Genomic DNA, 18,833 nt, shown 5'->3' with positions numbered 1-18,833 from the left:
ATGCCACCTTAGTTTTAGCAATTTCAGTATTAGAGGTTCCTGGGATATTTACTGTTTCCTCTCTCCATGAGTAACTTTAATCAATCCCAATAATCTAAATAAAAGAAAAAAGGAATTGAGGAGTTATAATGGAACCAGATGACCTTTCAAGAAAACAAAAGTGCACTCGTGCAAGAATTTTACATTTTAGTTATCAGACTAAAAGATCATTTGTAGTGAATGATAGAATTATTCCCACTATTTTGAGCTTTTTCCACACTATACTTTCAAACCATCAAATCACAATTTTGACAGCTGGAGAGCCTTTCTATATGACCTTTTTTCCTTTAGGGACAAAGTTCTATCTAAGACATTCTGTCATCCTTAATCCACTATGTCATATTTCAGAAATGCATATGTTTATTTTGACAAACATATATACAGGAAGATCCCTCTGAAAATCTACATCCACACATAATAAACTTCCCACACAGGGAGTGATAGCAATAGTCCTTCTGAAACACAGCCCTCAATTTCTTACTCTGCACTACCACAGTCATAAACTACAAAACCATAAATCACTATTAAGTAACCTCTGGCAGGGAAGTGTTCTAAAACTGGCTATCCTCCCACTTTCCTCTTGTTACTGCAGTAACTCCAGATAAGTATGGGTTTTTAAAATGTACAGGATAAATAAGAGTTAGTAAATAGCTATATATCATTATAGACAGAAATGCAGAGTGTAACACAGCGATAATACACAGCTGTGCAGTATTTGGTATACTATCTGTGGTTATATTTAATCAATTTTTAAAAACTTGTGTAAAATATAATGTTCAGAACAATTTACATATGTAAATTATAAATTAGACTATTGTTTGAACTGATGAGTCATTAAACCCCAAATTTTCAACAACAATAAACAATATATTTCTTGATGTTTTTGGCTCGTAATTAGTTTTCAATTAACCTTTATTCCAAGGTCTTTTTCATAACCATTATCAGGTGAGGTATCTCCATCCAATACTTGTGCATTCGATTCACCTTTCCTCATTCTTTGTTTTGTCTTTACACTTGCCTGTTAAATTTCATTCTGTTTTTTCAGCCCAATTAAATGTTATTCTTATCTTTCAGACAATTAGCTATCTAATGTTGTATTTATCTGCAGACTTCACAACTATTCTTTCTGCTGCCTCACTGAAGTCATCCTAAACCTTGTGACACCTCTATCAATAAACAAGGAAAGGAACAACTGATGTGTACTTTGGGCCGTACTCCTATAATATGTTTAACAGAGCTACCACTAATTCAGATATCACCAACGTCCATATCCACAAGCAACTGGTCATCTGCAGATATGATAAGAATTCCCCCTCCTTCTTCACCCAAGTCATTACTGAAAATATTGAAGAACAATAGATCCGGGTGTTAGCCCTTCAAGATAGTCTAGACAAGAGGCACAACATGGAGTGCCAGTTCGATCTTTATTGCAAGATTAGATTAACAGGTCTTGCAAAACTGAAAATACTTCTCCCTTCCTTTCATTTTGTTCTCCAGAAAAATAGGGAGGGTGTCTTCCTGTGCCTCTTCCTTCTATGGGCCGAGATAATTTTTACATGCCAGTTTTTCAGTCTACAACTCTCCCTCCTGTCTTTCAAGGTTATTCTCACATACCATTACACCAGAAATGATACTCAACTTGATACTTCCCAATTTCAGGAACCACTAATAAGCAACCCTGGAGTATGACTTCTGAGCTAGCTGTGATATTCACTTAAATACATGCCATCTAGCTCACACTTAGCTACTAGTTAAACAACTTGTCATAGAGTATTTATAGGGATTAGCTGCACTCAGAAGTACTCTGATTACCGGTACCTACAGAGGATTACTTATATACATTTTACTGTGTAGGCTGTCTACATCAAGAGCCACTGATCTGAACTCAGCAATGGATTCCCTTCAGTATATAGTGTATACAGTGGGACAAAAAAGTATTTAGTCAGCCACCAATTGTCCAAGTTCTCCCACTTAAAAAGATGAGAGAGGCCTGTAATTTTCATCACAGGTATACCTCAACTATGAGAGACAAAATGGGGGGAAAGAATCCAGGAAATCACATTGTAGGATTTCTAATGAATTAATTCGTACATTCCTCGGTAAAATAAGTATTTGGTCACCTACAAACAAGCAAGATTTCTGGCTCTCACAGACCTGTAACTTCTTCTTTAAGAGGCTCCTCTGTCCTCCACTCATTACCTGTATGAATGGCACCTGGTTGAACTTGTTATCAGTATAAAAGACACCAGTCCACAACCTCAGTCACACTCCAAACTCCACTATGGCCAAGACCAAAGAGCTGTCGAAGGACACCAGAAACAAAATTGTAGACCTGCACCATGCTGGGAAGACTGAATTTGCAATAGGCAAGCAGCTTGGTGTGAAGAAATCAACTGTGGGAGCAATTATTAGAAAATGGAAGACATACAAGAAGACCACTGATAACCTCCCTTGTTCTGTGGCTCCACTCAAGATCTCACCCCGTGGGGTCAAAATGATCACAAGAACAGTGAGCAAAAATCCCAGAACCACACGGGGGGACCTAGTGAATGACCTGCAGAGAGCTGGGACCAAAGTAACAAAGGCTACCATCAGTAACACACTACGCGACCAGGGACTCAAATCCTGCAGTGCCAGACGTGTTCCCCTGCTTAAGCCAGTACATGTCTGGGCCCGTCTGAAGTTTGCTAGAGAGCATCTGGATGATCCAGAACAGGATTGGGAGAATGTCATATGGTCAGATGAAACCAAGTAGAACTTTTTGGTAAAAACTCAACTCGTCGTGTTTGGAGGAAAAGGAATGCTGAGTTGCATCCAAAGAACACCATACCTACTGTGAAGCATGGGGGTGGAAACATCATGCTTTGGGGCTGTTTTTCTGCAAAGGGACCAGGACGAGTGATCCGTGTAAAGGAAAGAATGAATGGGGCCATGTATCGTGAGATTTTGAGTGAAAACCTCCTTCCATCAGCAAGGGCATTGAAGATGAAACGTGGCTGGGTCTTTCAGCATGACAATGATCCCAAACACACCGCCCGGGCAACGAAGGAGTGGCTTCGTAAGAAGCATTTCAAGGTCCTGGAGTGGCCTAGCCAGTCTCCAGATCTCAACCCCATAGAAAACCTTTGGAGGGAGTTGAAAGTCCGTGTTGCCCAGTGACAGCCCCAAAACATCACTGCTCTAGAGATCTGCTTGGAGGAATGGGCCAAAATACCAGCAACAGTGTGTGCAAACCTTGTGAAGACTTACAGAAAATGTTTGACCTCTGTCATTGCCAACAAAGGGTATATAACAAAGTATTGAGATGAACTTTTGTTATTGACCAAATATTTATTTTCCACCATAATTTGCAAATAAATTCGTTAGAAATCCTACAATGTGATTTCCTGGATTCTTTCCCCCCATTTTGTCTGTCATAGGTGAGGTATACCTATGATGAAAATTACAGGCCTCTCTCATCATTTTAAGTGGGAGAACTTGCACAATTGGTGGCTGACTAAATACTTTTTTGTCCCACTGTAACTAAACAATAATAAAAATGCATTTGTTTGACTACTACTGTAATATACATGTACAAAGCATATTTCTATCATTTTGCAAGCTGTCTGCAAAGTTCAGTGAAGTATCATTTTTTTGCATTTGGCATTTCCGCTAGTCACTGTGAATTCAGATACAGTTGGGGGAAGACACTGCAACTAAAGCCCAGAAGAAGCAAGCAGGATTTAAAAAAAAAAGATCTGCAAAGTGGACCGATTGGTGGAAAAAAACTGCTGTATTTGGAAAGGACAAACTGGGAGTCAGAAAGTTTGATCATGGCGATAAACTTCCAAGAAATACGAGATGTGAAAGTATTGAAGTCATCCAACCAAGAAGGAATCAAAATTGTGACAAGACATAACAGATCAGGAAAAGAGAAAGTGAGTTAACTAAAAAAGTATAAAAACACTATACAGAAATGTATGGATAGCTTATTAAGCAAGGTTTTAAAAAGAGGCACTTTTTAAAATTAAAATGTACTGAAACAATGCTATACTATAGAGAACAAAATCTATGTATCTGACAAGTTCCCATCTATTTTCACTGCCCTTCAACACGCGCTTTGATCAAGATAATTCACAGCTCACCATATTAAAGACAGAAAAATATTGGAAAACAAATTAGAGAAAGTATACAGAACATTGCGATCAGAATAGAGCTGGAAGGGACTTGGAGGTCTTCTAGTCCAGCGCCCTGCTCAAGCAGGAAACCCTAGACCATTTCTGACAAGTGATTGTCCAGTCTCTTCTTAAAAACCTCCAGTGATGGAGCGCCCTGATTTCTGAAGGCAAGCTGTTCCACTGGTTAATTGTCCTTACTGTTAGGAAGTTTCTCCTTAATTCCAGGTTACTTCTGTCTTTGATCAGTTTCCAACCATTGTTTTTTGTCCTGCGCTCTGGTGCTTTGGAGAATAATTTGACCCCATCTTCTTTGTGGCAGCCCCTCAAATTTACTGGAATACTGCTATCATGTCAACCCTAGTCTTTCTCTTCATTAAACTAGCCAAACCCAAGTCCTGCAGCCGTTCTTCGTATGTTTTAGTGTCTAGGCCAGGGGTGTCAAACTCAATTTCATTGAGGGCCGCATCAGCTTTGTGGTTGCCCTCAAGGGGCTGGGTGGGTATGGCCAGGGTGGGTGTGGCCTACTGGGTGGGCGTGGCTAGAGTGCGTATGGCCTACTGGGTGGGCATGGCCAGCTCTACAACGTTCGCATCAAGGGTGCCTATGGGGGCCTGGGCAGGAGTGGGACAGATCTGAGGGTCTCTGGCAGAAGGAGGGTCTCTGGTCAAGGCAGTGTTTCCAGGATGGCTTCGGGGGCCGCATGAAACCACTTTGCGGGACGGATCCGGCCCCCGGGCCTTGTGTTTGACACGTCTGGTCTAGGCCTTTGATCATTTTAGTTGCTCCTCTCTGATTTTTTTTCTAAAGTCTCAACAACTTTTTTGTAGTGTGGTGACCAAAATTGGTTGCGGTATTCCAGGTGTGGTCTTACTAGGGTTTTATAAAGCGGTATAATACTTTGTGTGAACTTGATTCTATGCCTCTGTTTATACAATCAAGGATTCTATTAGCTTTTTTGGCTGCTGCCACACACTGCTGTTTTATATTTAAGTGGTAGTTCACTAGGTCTTTTCAACCTTATCACAGATTGTACCACTTTTAGGACATGACAATATTTGAGTACCACCAATGCTTAACAAGGTGTCAAAAACTTGATGACTAAAAAATAAGGGGGGGATTTGGGGTTTTACTGCTTAGATTTATTTGTTGTTATAGAAATGGCTAGTTTATATTATGGAAAAGTAAAAAAGTTGAGTTTCAATGTTAATGCTTCCTTCTACTGCAACAGAGGAAGTCTGTTCTTTTTCTCTTCTCCCCCTCACTTTCCCTATCTTTTTCCTCGCTACTGTGTCCTACTATTTGCTTTTGTATTTTTGTATTTTATTCTACAGTAATATTACAAACTGTAGGAAAAAAGTAAAAAATTACCAGTTTTAATTTCTTTGGTGGCTGTTCCTTTGCTGAATCACTTTCCCTTTGCACTGACAAATGTATGATGAATTTATCCATGTTTATTAATATGCACCACTACCAGCTAGCTCAGGGGTCTTCAAACCTGGCACTTTTAAGACTTGTGGACTTCAACTCCCAGAATTCCTCAGCCATCATGGCTGGATGAGGAATTCTAGGAGTTGAAGTCCACAAGTCTTAAAGTTGCTAAGTTTGTAGACCCCTGAGTTAGCTGGTCGGCCCTTCTTAGCTCTCCTTCCACAGTGTAATAAGAATGCACCCCTCCCCAATCCCTTCCCTGTACCCTTAAAGACACAGGAATCAAGTGCAAAGCAAGAAAGGCTCACAAAAAACACATAAACTCTGTGTGTGTGTGGGGGGGGTTTGTTCTTTCAGCTGCCTCAGGGGTGTCACATGTCACAATGTTGCAATCCAAGACTGAAAGGCTCCACCAAATTGCGAGAAGCTTTAGCTTTAAAATTAAATCTGTTTACCTTCAAAGAAAACTTTCTAAAAACCATAGACAGACTCAAGATAAGGGGGTAAAACTAATTACATTTGTTTAAAGGGATTAGACCTACGGAAGTCAACACTTTGGAATAATAATAATGATAATAACAACAAATTTGGAAGGGACTTGGACGTCATCTAGTCCAACCCCCCGCTCAGGCAGGAAACCCTATACCATTTCAGACAGATAGCTGACCAGTCTCTTCTTAAAAACTTCCAGTGTTGGAGCATTCACCACTTCTGGAGGCAGGTTGTTCCACTGGTTAACTGTTCTGCGAGGAAGTTTCTCCTTAGTTCTAGGTTGCTTCTCTCCTTGATTAGTTTCCATTACTTCTTGTCCTGCCTTCAGGCGCTTTGGAGAATAATAGCTTGACTCCCTCTTCTTTGTGGCAGCCCGAGATATTGGAACACTGCTATCATGTCCTTCCCCTCATCCTTCTCTTCATTAAACTAGACATACCCAATTCCAGCAACCGTTCCTTTTAAGTTTTAGCCTCCAGTCCCCTAATCATCTTTGTTGCTCTTCTCTGTGTTCTTTCTAGAGTCTCAACATCTTTTTTACATCGTGGTGACCAAAACTGGATGCAGTATTGCAAGTGTTGCCTTACCAATGCATTGTAAAGTGGTATTAACACTTCACGTGATCTTGATTCTATCCCTCTGTTAATGCAGCCTAGCACTGCGTTGGCTTTTTTGGCAGCTGCAGCACACTGCTGGCTCATACTGCTAGCCTAAAATACAGACTAAAATATTCCAATAACCAAAGCACACAAAGGAGTCTCTGAATTACAAAACGCTGTAAAATCTGTACAAAAATCCTTATGGTAACCCAATCAAGCTGCCAGCTGATCCAGAACTAAATAAACCCACCTCCTTTCCGACATGCCGGCTTTTCATTTCATCAGCACTGTTTGCATTCTCCTAGCTGGAGTAAACGAACCAGGGGACCTTTTCTTCCAACAACAGTTGTTGCTTCTCCGTCCCTATTTCTTCCCTGCCGGCTGACTTCTCCTTCTCTTTCCCTGTTCTTTTTTCCCTTTCCTGCCCAAACCACCTCCTTTTATAGCCTCTCCTCTGCTCCCCCCTTTTCTTCAGTTCACCTCCAGCTCCCCACTGCTTCCCGAAGCACCAATCAGCTGCAGCCAATCAGCTGGAGCTCTGCTGGCTCCTGGGGCTTCTGCTGAGCCCAGACAGTCCTGCAGCTGCAGCTGCCTCTCCCTCAGGCTTGTCTCCCTTCGGCTCATTCCCATCCCCTGCTACACTTGGCTAGCAGTCGCATACCATTTGCCACGTGGCAAAGTACCACAGGTGGTACGCGTACCACTGGTTGAAAAGCCCTGCGCTAGGACTCCAGGGTCCCTCTCACAGTTGCTGTTTTTAAGCCAGATTTTGCCTAATCTGTACCTGTACCTTTGGTTTTTCTTGTCTAAGTGTAAAACCTTTCTTTTCTCCACATTAGCTAGGTTGGTTAGGAATCTGTTTGATCTCCCCACTTGCTGCAGAGTTTGTCTCCCAGTTGATATCAGGGTAGTTAAAGGCTCCCATTACCACTGTAGTATACATACATTCATTACTTGTTTAGCAAAAAGTTCATCTATTTCTTCTGCTTGGTTGTGTGGTCTGTAGTATAGCAATATCATTCTTTTTTCCTGTTATAATGACCCATTTGGATTCTAGGTTTTCATCCTTGGTTTTGTGGATTTATGCAGAGATATAGTGATCCAAGGGGTCCTTGGTGCTTTTGGAGCTTGCTTGTCTTCTTTTTTTCCTAACTAGGTAACATCATCAACAAGCAAGCTCAGAGAACACCAAGGACATCTCATTCTAACCCTGAGCTACAAATATTCTCCATCATTGATATAGTAATCTTTTATATATAATGCAACTCAGCCTCTTTTGTCAGGTCTTTTTCTTTTGAATAGCTTGTATTCTTCCATCAGTGCATTCCAGTCATGAGTTTCATCTCACCATGTTTCAGTAATGGCAACTATATTATAAAAGCTTATTGTGCTGTAAGCTTTTTGTACAGATCACTCTTTTTATTCCAAATTTCTCTTTAATCTAAACTATTTTCCCTCAATACTCATTAAGAAAAAAAATCAAAATCTTCATACCAAAGTTCTGTAAATTGGAAGCTGTTCATAGTGATTCCCTGGAATGTTTCGGGATTAAGGTACGATGCAAATATTAGTTTAACTAATCTTATTTTCACGTATGTAACTAAGCAAAAGAGAAGAAGGTAATGATTTCTCCCCACAAGAACCCAGAATTCAAAGTCACTTAATATTTCACCTCAGTCTTAATTAACAATTCTAAACTTTTTACCACTGGTTCTATATATTCCAGTTCTATATATTCTTAATAATTTAGTGTTGGGGAAATTAAAATAAAATTACTTAACAAATTTTACTATTTGCCCTCACTCCAGCTTTTATTGCATGAAAATCCTATTACCTTTCAGGGCAAGAGAATATATTTTCTATTCAGTCCAAACCATGCTTTGCACACTGTTTTGGAAGAATTAATATTTTCCTTAACTATCATTGGGATGCAATTTCATGGTAGACAGATTTAAACACTATGGTTACATCCAATGAATTTTAACTTTATTGTGCAATTTCTACTATTCCATGATTTCTCTCTATTGCCCATAGTCTTTGCCTGTTCTTTACTCTCAATAGGTTTTTTTGTATGTTTATTATTTTCAATATTGTTATCCTCTCAGACTTATGTAGTTGAGGTAGACGGTGCTATAAATCTACCAAATAAATATTGCAAAAAAACCTGAAGGACCAGATTTCTAACAACACTGCTTATATTAAGATTTCTGCTCACATCTAGCTTCAGCTAGCTAGTTCATAGATTGCTCTATAGTTGTTGCACCTCAATCCCAGACTCCTGTGAAAATTGAAGTGTTCCTTACCTAGCTTGGAATCAGCCATGAACTGATGATACTTTGTCTTCCTGTGAGAGAAAAGCATGTAACAAAGGCAAAATGGATCTGGCTCATTTTCTTTTTAAAAGTCCATTTAATAGGGGGGAAAAATCTGAAAATCTACTGATTAGATTTCCATTTTTCTGGGCCTTGATGATCTCTGCTCTATATAGACTGATAGGATGGATTCGATTAACATATTGTATGAAATTTAAGGTTTTTTATAACTCTTTCCTGCCTGAATCCCTTAAGATAGGATTTCTTCGCATTCACTATAGCAATATAAAATGCTGTACTGTATTATACATGTACAGAGACAGTGTAAAAATGAGAAGAAGGCAAATTTGAAAAAAAAAATTCTCTATTGTCCATAGAATGAATGTCCTGATGACGAGACAGGTCTGCAGCCAGCACCTAAAGGATATAATGGTAGATTCCTTTTTCGATTTTAGAGGAAAATGTTTAGAAAATGTATAGAAAAGGTGCAGAAGATTGCACTGCAGTGATAGACACATGCAATAGACTTCCCCTGGTGATCCTGATCTCAGCAACTATCTTTAACAGAAAAGGCAATCAATCAACTATCCTAGTCCCAAATTGTTCAGGGCTTTATATATCATATGCCAAACCTTGAACCCTCTTCAGTAACAATCTGTCACCAGTGTAGATATTTCAATAGAGATGTAGTAAATATATTAGAAAAATAGCTGCAGCATTTTACACTAGTTGAAGCTTTTGGAACTAGAATAAAGTAGCCTCAAAGAGCACAATGCAATACATATAGTCCTCAACTTAGGACCACAATTGGGACTAGAATCTTGGTTGTTAGCAAAATGGTTGTTAAGTGAGGTGCCCACATGATTGCTTTGTTCAATGATCATAATTCTGGCATTCCTGGTTGCAGCTGTCAAGAACTAAGGAGGAATTTCCTGACAGAACAATTAATCAGTAGAACAACTCTATCATCATCATCATCATCTCCCAGGTTATTAAGCAGATGGGGCAAAAGAACTGCCTGCAAAGTTCTGCTCTTCTCTGTGCATGGAAGGAAAATGTTCTGGTGGGCTTCAAAAATAGATTTTCAGGATATGAGTTCAGTTTCTCTACCCTGTCAAAAAGGTTTGGATCACCTCTCTGTCCAGAATGGAACTGCTCCAGCGGGCTACAGGGACAGAACTCGGATTTTTGGGATCTGAGCTCCATTTTTCCATTCCACTGGAGGAGTTCATATCCCCTGAGTAAGAAGCTCTTTCAACCAACTCCCAGAGAGAGAGCCCTCTCAGTAGGCATCAGCAGCTTGCAACCTTCCCTACTGGCTTCCCCATTGACTTTCTGGAGAAATTGGCAGAGAAAACTGCAAATGGAGAATGCATGATTGTGGGGTGCTTGGCAACCAGTCATATGTGAACAGGTTGCCAAGCACCCAGACTGTGATTATGTGACTGGGGTCCAGCATGTGGCTGGAAGTGTTTTACCCTTTCTGAGACCAATCGTAACTTCAGATGGTCATTAAATGACCAGTCATAAGCACTAAATATAAGGTGACCAGTATATGAACAATCAAACCCAGTCTGGTTATAAGGGGTTCCCCTGGTCACAAAATAATCTAAACCTAGGCTGGTTATAAGGAGCTCTCCTGGTCACAAAATAATTTAAACATCCAGTATGTGTGTTGAGGGACGCTCCACCAAATTCCATGCTTGTTCCTTCTGAGAATGCATCATTGCTGAGAACAAGCAGACTCCCAGTTCTCATATTTGCTTAACATTCAACAATGAAGCCTTGTCAGGATTCAATCTGAGTTTATTGGCCCTCATCTATCCCATCACTGTATCTAGGCATTAATTCAGAACATGAATAACTTATTTTAATCATGGTATTATGGAGAAATTGAGCTATGTATTGTGACAAAAAGGTAAAGGTAAAGGTTCCCCAGCACATTCTGTTGATCCCCAATTTGTAGCTGTGCAGGCACCATTACTTCATCAAAGGCTTTGTTCAAATGTGAAGAGTTAAAGAAAATGCTGAAGGAGAAAGAGAAAGAGAAAAAAAATCTTTTAAAATGCAGATGCATACAGTTTCCTATAATCAATAAAGGGGGGGGAAGTGTTGGGAGGGATGCTCTCTGGTTAAGTGTGATGCAAATTTCTACAACAAAATTACTTTAGATACTTTGATGTCTCTGTAGATGAAAAAGCCTAAGCCTACAGTGTAGGAGATCTAGTTACTGTCCACTCCCTAGGCTAGGCACACAGGGAGGAAGGATAAATACTTACATTTCTATGCCACAACTGAAAAGGGAAATCATAATGCAATGATGCATGATAGATCAAAGCTTGAGAATAAAAACTGAACCATCCCTCAACTTTATTTCTTTTATAAGGGACATGCCTAGATCTAGTAACACCAGTAGTTCAGGTTAATTAGAGCTAGTACATAGTTACAGAGATTGTATTTCATACAAAAAACCCAAACACTTTGCTTAGCAGAAAGCTCACTGGGTGGCCTTGGGAAGTCTTAGTACATATAAACACAAAGTTAAATGCTGCTTAAAGCTCTTTCAGGGGGCAGAGGCTTCTCTTATCATTGAAATTTAAAGGGGAAAGTCTACTTGTGCAATATTTCTGAGGGAAAATGTTGCCAGCACCAACTTTATATTTTATATTAATGTAGACATTAAATAGCCTAAATCTCAAATGTAACTCAACTAATTTTGGAGGCATTCATGCACTTAGCACATATTGTGTATCTGTATTATCTACAATGAATCATGAGGCAGGCATTTTGTTTGCATAAAATTGTTCACTGACATACTTGAAGAATAGATTGTAAATTCTGTAAGTTCTGTGTAGCTGATACACTTAATTTTTCCCATGCAGCATAATAGCAAGGATAGAATTACCAAAAAAACCTTACACCAAAACAGCACACACACACACACACACACACACACACACACACACACACACACACACACCCAAACTAGCCATAGCAAACTAGCAGCTTCATCATGGAATACTGTCTTCCAACTAAACCTCATATATGGTTGCACATTATTTGAAATTCAGCAGAGAGTTTTAGAGAGTTCCACTATATTAAACCAAATGGGCATTTTAACTCTTCAAATTATTTACTGTCCATTTCCTATGTTCTATATTAAACCACCCAGAATCACCCAGAATCCTTTTTTGAAATTTAATTTCCTTGGAAGTCTGAAACAGGCATGCTAGTCTTCCAGATAAATGGAATTTAATGGAAATGGATATACATTTTTAACATTTAAACTTCATAACAGGCTTTCAAATACTTTGGAAAGTACTGCTGAAAGAAAGGTCTTCATCACGGTACATCCAAGCTAGGAATAAACATGGCAACTGCTTTGGGAAGAAGGCTGTAGTTTATTGGAGAGGAGAACCAGACAGGAAGATGTCTGGCAGAAAAAGGAAAAGGGCTGAGCACATGTAGGGAGTGGGTTTTTATACCCTCTTGAGCCTTTTGTTTGGAGTGATTTCCTGTTCCTGTTTGAGACTATTTCCTGTGTCATGTATTCTGAGCTGAGTCTGGGTTTGCCCTTCTGGTATTCTGATGGTGATGGGTTACTCCTATTATGTCCAAAGGTCATGTCCTGCTGCCCTGGAGCTGGGGTATGTAGATTTTAGGTGTCTTTGTCTTCTTAATCTCCAAGCTGGGGGCCTGCAACCTTTCTGCATTTACATCTGCATTTGTACAGAACTGGTTTCTGCTTGGGGGAGGTAGACCTGGGGCTATCAAGAAAAACTGGGCATGCTTTCCTGCCTCTTTAAGATGGTTTTGAGGAAATATATTTTTTTCCTGCCCTTTTAATATTTCCTTCTCTGGGGGGCTGACTTCCCACAGTAGAAAAAGAATTGACAATTGGTAGCTGTTCCTCCTTCTCCATGTATTAATCCTCCATCTCAACTAACCTCTTGAGGAAAGATTCTCATTCTCAAACACTCTTTCCCTATAGGCTTCAATCTTGCACATTTTTTATTAGCTGCTAATAGATATCCCAACACCTTATAGTATATCCTTAAATAGTAAATGTAAGAAAGTAACATATAAATGAAGACATAAGTTGATGTACAAAACTGATTAATGGTGTTTTCTTAATCTTTCTGATCTAACATTTTAGATATAGCTCTTGATTACATTTATTTCATTTTTCATCTGCACTAGATTAGAATAGAGCTGGAAGGGACTTGGAGGTCTTCTAGTCCAGTCCCCTCTCAAGCAAGAGAACCTATACCATTTCACATAAGTAACAGTCCAGTCTCTTCTTAAAAACCTCCAATGATGGAGCGCCCTGATTTCTGAAGGCAAGCTGCTCCACTGATTAATTGTCCTTACTGTTAAGGAAGTTTCTCCTTAATTCCAGGTTGCTTCTCTCTTTGATCAGTTTCCAACCAGTTTTTTGTCCTGCCCTCTGGTGCTTTGGAGAATAATTTGACCCCATCTTCTTTGTGGCAGCGCCTCAAATTTACTGGAATACTGCTATCATGTCAACCCTAGTCTTTCTCTTCATTAAACTAGCCAAACCCAAGTCCTGCAGCCGTTCTTTGTATGTTTTAGTGTCCAGGTCTTTGATCATATTAATTTCTCTTCTCTGAATTTTTTCCAAAGTCTCAACATCTTTTTTGTAGTGTGGTGACCAAAATTGGTTGCAGTATTCCAGGTGTAGCCTTACTAGGGTTTTATAAAGTGGTATTAATACTTCGTGTGAACTTGATTCTATACCTCTGTTTATGCAACCCAGGCTTGCATTAGCTTTTTTGGCTGCTGCTGCACACTGCTGGCTCATAGTCAAGTGATTGTGCACTAGGACTCCAAGGTCCCTCTGACAGTTACTGTTTTTGAGACAGGTCTCACTTAATCTGTATTTATACCTTTGATTTTTTTTTGCCTAAATGTAAAACTGCTTTTCTCCACATTAAAATTCACTTTGTTGGATAGGGCCCATTGTTCAAGTTTGTCAATATCTTTTTGTATCTTGAGCTTGTCTTCTGGGGTGTTGGCTATTCCTGCCAGTTTAGTGTCATCTGCAAATTTGATGGGTTCCCCTTCTATTTTCTCATCTAAGTCATTTATAAAGATATTGAAGAGTGCTGGGCCCACGACGGAGCCTTGTGGTACCCCACTGCTTACTTCTCTCCATGTGCAGTACCACTGACTACATGTTGAGTACAGTTTGTTAGCCAGCTACAAATCCATCTGGTGTGATGTCTATTCCACCTTTTTCTAGCTTACCAAGAAGTAGGTTGTGGTCTACTTTGTCAAATGTGTTACTGAAATCTAAGTATACTACGTGCACAGCATTTCACGGGTCTACTAATTTAGTCACTTTATCAAAGAATGAAATAAGATTGGTTTGTCATGATCTGTTTTTAACAAACCTGTTCTGCTTGCTTCTAGTTGTCCACAGATCTATTTTTTGATTATCTTTTTCAGGATCTTCCCAGGTATTGATGTTAGACTGAAAACGGGAACTAGATCTCTCCCCCCCACACACACCTTGAGAATAGTTTTAGTTATCCTTCCCTAGTCTGTAATGAGCTTAAATATCATATCTACACTATTTTAGGCAACAAGATTTATTTTCAGATTATTGCATCTTTCTTTTTAACTGTATACAGTGTCGCATTAGGCAAAGTCTACTAAATGTGGTCTATTCAGACATAAGATTGTAATTTTTCCCCACATTCCACTATCTCACAATCTGTTAATCCACATTTCATACTACTTAGGAGAATCCCTGTGGCAAAGCAAAGGGAATGGACACTGGCATGGAAACAATTCAGACAGCAGAGTGATAATAATTGCAGAAGACTTTTATGATAGATTCTTAAATGCACTGTGCTACTCTGAGGTGATGGAATGAGAGCTATTACATTATTTATCTCAGTATGGGGTCAACACAGAACACATAATGAGAGTATCAAAAGGCTTCTTCACTTACAGGAAACTATCAATTGATAACCTTGAGCAATTACATGGCCTACCTTTAAGAATTGCTAGAACTGCAATACCCCTGAAGAATAACTTTTAAGTTGTTTTATATTCAAGTGTTTTAAAATACTTGGATTCTGCTGAGTGTCACATCTGTAGCTTCTAATTACTTTGCTGGATCAAAACAATTTTCATCACGATAATCATTCAGATTTTAATAGCATATATCCTAAATCTGCTTGAAGCTGACAAAGAAATGTAATGATTATACTGTCTGCCCTAGTATCTGTTATACAAAGTCCACTAATTAGCAATAGAAAAGAATTTGTCCTTTGATTTAGCACCCAAACTGAAAATTTATATTAATATTCCTCAGTCTTCCATTATACTGATTATTTTTGTCTCCTTTGAATATTATCATTTTGGTGCTCTAAAAGTATATGCTTCTCCCTGAAAAATCTATTTCACAGCTTTGGTCTATAAACATCTAATATTTTGCAGAAGAAACTAGCTTAACACAGTGATAACCTGGCAAAACATTAAAAGCACAGAATGAACATTTTACAGTATTTTCGACGTATTGAAAACTTGCTTCACGGCTAAATTCCATTACTCTTCCACTCCCTAAAAGAACCTTTCCCATAACCTACTTCCACTATCAGCTACTTTTTGCTTTTCAGTAAACATACTGATGAGACCATCTAGATGCAAATTAAGATGTCTACTGGGTATAGAACATGAAAGATTCTGTAATGTTCTTCTATCTTCTTATTTTCCTTGAGTATTCTTTAATCAGTAGTAATCACTTCAAGAGCACATTTAGGTTATAATAAGGTAGTGAACAACTGGACCTTGAAAGCTGAATCAGGAACAAAATCTACCTGCGATGAACTGTGTAATAAAGTTACCATATCAGAATCTGTGTCAGTGAAAACAGATACATAAAGCTGTGGCACAAGTTATAGGAGAGATTCAAAGAAATAAACCTCTATTAAATGTGTTGCGACTGATAAGCACATCTGCCTGTCCCCACCTGGTGCTTACATTCCATGCATACCCCAGAAACCTCTCCTGTGATCCTTGATAAGGAGTCTTTTTCCCCCCTCAGAGGAAAAACTCCTAACAAAAATGACTGTTATAAACTGTTTTATATGAAAACATATTTTTACAAGGCTAGAACTAATATAGCACAGTGGCTACACTATGCTATGTACTGGGAAGTCCCTGGCCCAACCAAATCTTATTTCTGCCATGAGCAAACTGCTCTCTTCTTGCATCAAATATGAAAGATCACACTAATTTCCCACATCAAAGCTGTGGTCTTCTATTTACCTCAGACAACACTGTAACTGGTACAGAATCCAGTATGTAACCTTGGAGAGTCACAGGATTTTTCAACACTACTTTACTGGATTCCTATAAAAATTAATGCATATTAAATGATTTGAAGTTTGCTCCTTGAAGTTTGAATGTGCCATATAAAGTGTGTTTTAATTTTTTATCAGATTAGAGACAATATATAACATGTTTATGGGACCACAAGTACACATTAATCCTTACTACCTTTTACAGCCCCTTCATGGATTACTGCCTTGTCGTGGCGAAGGGGCTTGCGTAATTCAATGAAGCTATGAGCTATGCCGTGCAGGGCCACCCAAGACGGACAGGTCATAGCTGAGAGTTCTGACAAAACGTGATCCACTGGAGAAGGAAATGGCAACCCACTCCAGTATCTTTGCCATGAAAACCCTATGGACAGTACCAAAAGGCAAAACGATATGACGCTGGAAGATGAGCCCCTCAGGTCGGAAGGCGTCCAATATGCTACTGGGGAAGAGCAGAGGGCTAGTACTAGTAGCGCCAGAAAGAATGAAGCGACTGGGCCAAAGCCGAAAGGACGCTCAGCTGTGGATATGTCTGGTGGTGAAAGGAAAGTCCGATGCTGTAAAGATTTTTTCTCCATAGGAACCTGGAATGTAAGATCCATGAATCAAGGAAAGCTGGACGTGGTCAAACAAGAGATGACAAGACTGAACATCGACATCTTAGGTATCAGCGAACTAAAATGGACAGGAATGGGTGAATTTAATTCAGATGACCATCAGGTATACTACTGCGGGCAAGAATCCCTCAGAAGAAATGGAGTAGCCTTCATAGTCAATAAAAGAGTAGGAAAATCAATACTGGGATACAATCCTCAAAATGACAGAATGATCTCAGTTCGAATCCAAGGCAAACCATTCAATATCACAGTAGTCCAAGTCTATGCCCCAACCACCAGTGCTGAAGAGGATGAAATTGACCGGTTCTATGAAGCCCTACAGCACCTTATAGAAGTAACACCAAAAAATGATGTCCTTATCATCATGGGGGATTGGAATGCTAAAGTAGGAAGCCAAAAGATAACTGGAATAACAGGCAAGTTTGGCCTTGGAGTACAAAATGAAGCAGGGCACAGGCTGATAGAATTTTGTCAAGAGAATACGATGGTCATAGCAAACACTCTTTTCCAACAACCCAAGAGACGGCTCTACACATGGACATCACCAGACGGTCAACACAGAAATCAGATTGACTATATGCTCTGCAGCCAAAGATGGAGAAGCTCTATACAGTCGGTAAAAACAAGACCAGGAGCTGACTGTGGCTCAGACCATGAGCTTCTCCTTGCAAAGTTTAGGCTTAAACTGAAGAAAGTAGGGAAAAGCACTAGGCCAGTCAGGTATGAATTAAATCATATCCCTGTTGAATATACAGTAGAGGTGACAAATAGATTTAAGGAATTAGATCTGATAGACAAAGTGCCTGAAGAACTATGGACAGAGGTTCGCGACATTGTACAACAGGTAGCAACCAAAACTATCCCAAAGAAAAAGAAATGCAAGAAAGCAAAATGGCTGTCTGAGGAAGCTTTGCAAATAGCTGAGGAAAGGAGGGAAGCGAAAGGCAAGGGAGAAAAACATAGATATGCCCAATTGAATGCAGAATTCCAGAGAATAGCTAGAAGAGATAAGAATGCCTTCTTAAATGAACAGTGCAAAGAAATAGAAGAAAACAATAGAATAGGGAGGACCAGAGATCTTTTCAAGAAAATTGGAGAGATGAAGGGAACGTTTAATGCAAAAATGGGCATGATAAAGGACCAAAATGGCAGGGACCTAACAGAGGCAGAAGAGATTAAGAAGAGGTGGCAAAATTACACAGAAGAACTATACAAGAATGAGCTTAACGTCCCAGATAATCACAATGATGTGGTCACTGACCTCGAGCCAGACATCCTAGAATGTGAGGTGAAGTGGGCCTTAGAAAAGCTGAGCAACAACAAAGCTAGTGGAGGTGACAGTATTCCAGCTGAGCTATTCAAAATCTTAAAAGACAGTGCAGTAAAAGTGCTACACTCAATTTGCCAGCAAATTTGGAAAACTCAACAGTGGCCACAGGATTGGAAAAGATCAGTTTACATTCCAATTCCAAAGAAAGGCAGTGCCAAAGAATGTTCAAACTACCGCACCATTGCACTCATTTCTCATGCTAGCAAAGTCATGCTTAAAATCCTACAAGCTAGACTTCAGCAGTATGTGGATCGAGAACTACCAGAAGTACAGGCAGGATTTCGAAGAGGCAGAGGAACTAGATATCAAATTGCCAACATACGCTGGATCATGGAGAAAGCTAGGGAGTTCCAGAAAAACATCTACTTCTGCTTCATTGACTATGCTAAAGCCTTTGATTGTGTGGATCATAACAAACTGTGGCAAGTTCTTAAAGAGATGGGAGTACCAGACCATCTTATTTGTCTCCTGAGAAACCTATATGCGGATCAAGAAGCAACAGTGAGA

At 39.5% G+C, this 18,833-nt stretch overlaps 1 protein-coding gene across 10 annotated transcripts in view; it reads right to left on the bottom strand.

Annotated features, from left to right (window-relative positions):
• Positions 1-18,833, bottom strand: part of DAG1 (dystroglycan 1) — an 88,331-nt gene that overhangs the window by 36,166 nt on the left and 33,332 nt on the right. Inside the window, exon 1 of one of the 10 annotated variants that reach the window (XM_081320784.1) lies at positions 9,019-10,082. The exons of 8 other annotated variants lie outside the window; for them this stretch is intronic. The gene's annotated coding sequence lies outside the window, so the exon portion shown is untranslated. Of the gene's footprint in view, positions 1-949; positions 969-9,018; positions 10,083-18,833 lie in introns of those variants that run through there. One more of the 10 variants, XM_081320776.1, reaches the window with a different exon arrangement.

This window comes from Vipera berus (genome assembly GCF_964194415.1).
Source record: "Vipera berus genome assembly, chromosome: 2".
Taxonomy (NCBI): Eukaryota; Metazoa; Chordata; class Lepidosauria; order Squamata; family Viperidae; genus Vipera; species Vipera berus.
This window is presented reverse-complemented; position numbering and strand designations above follow the sequence as displayed.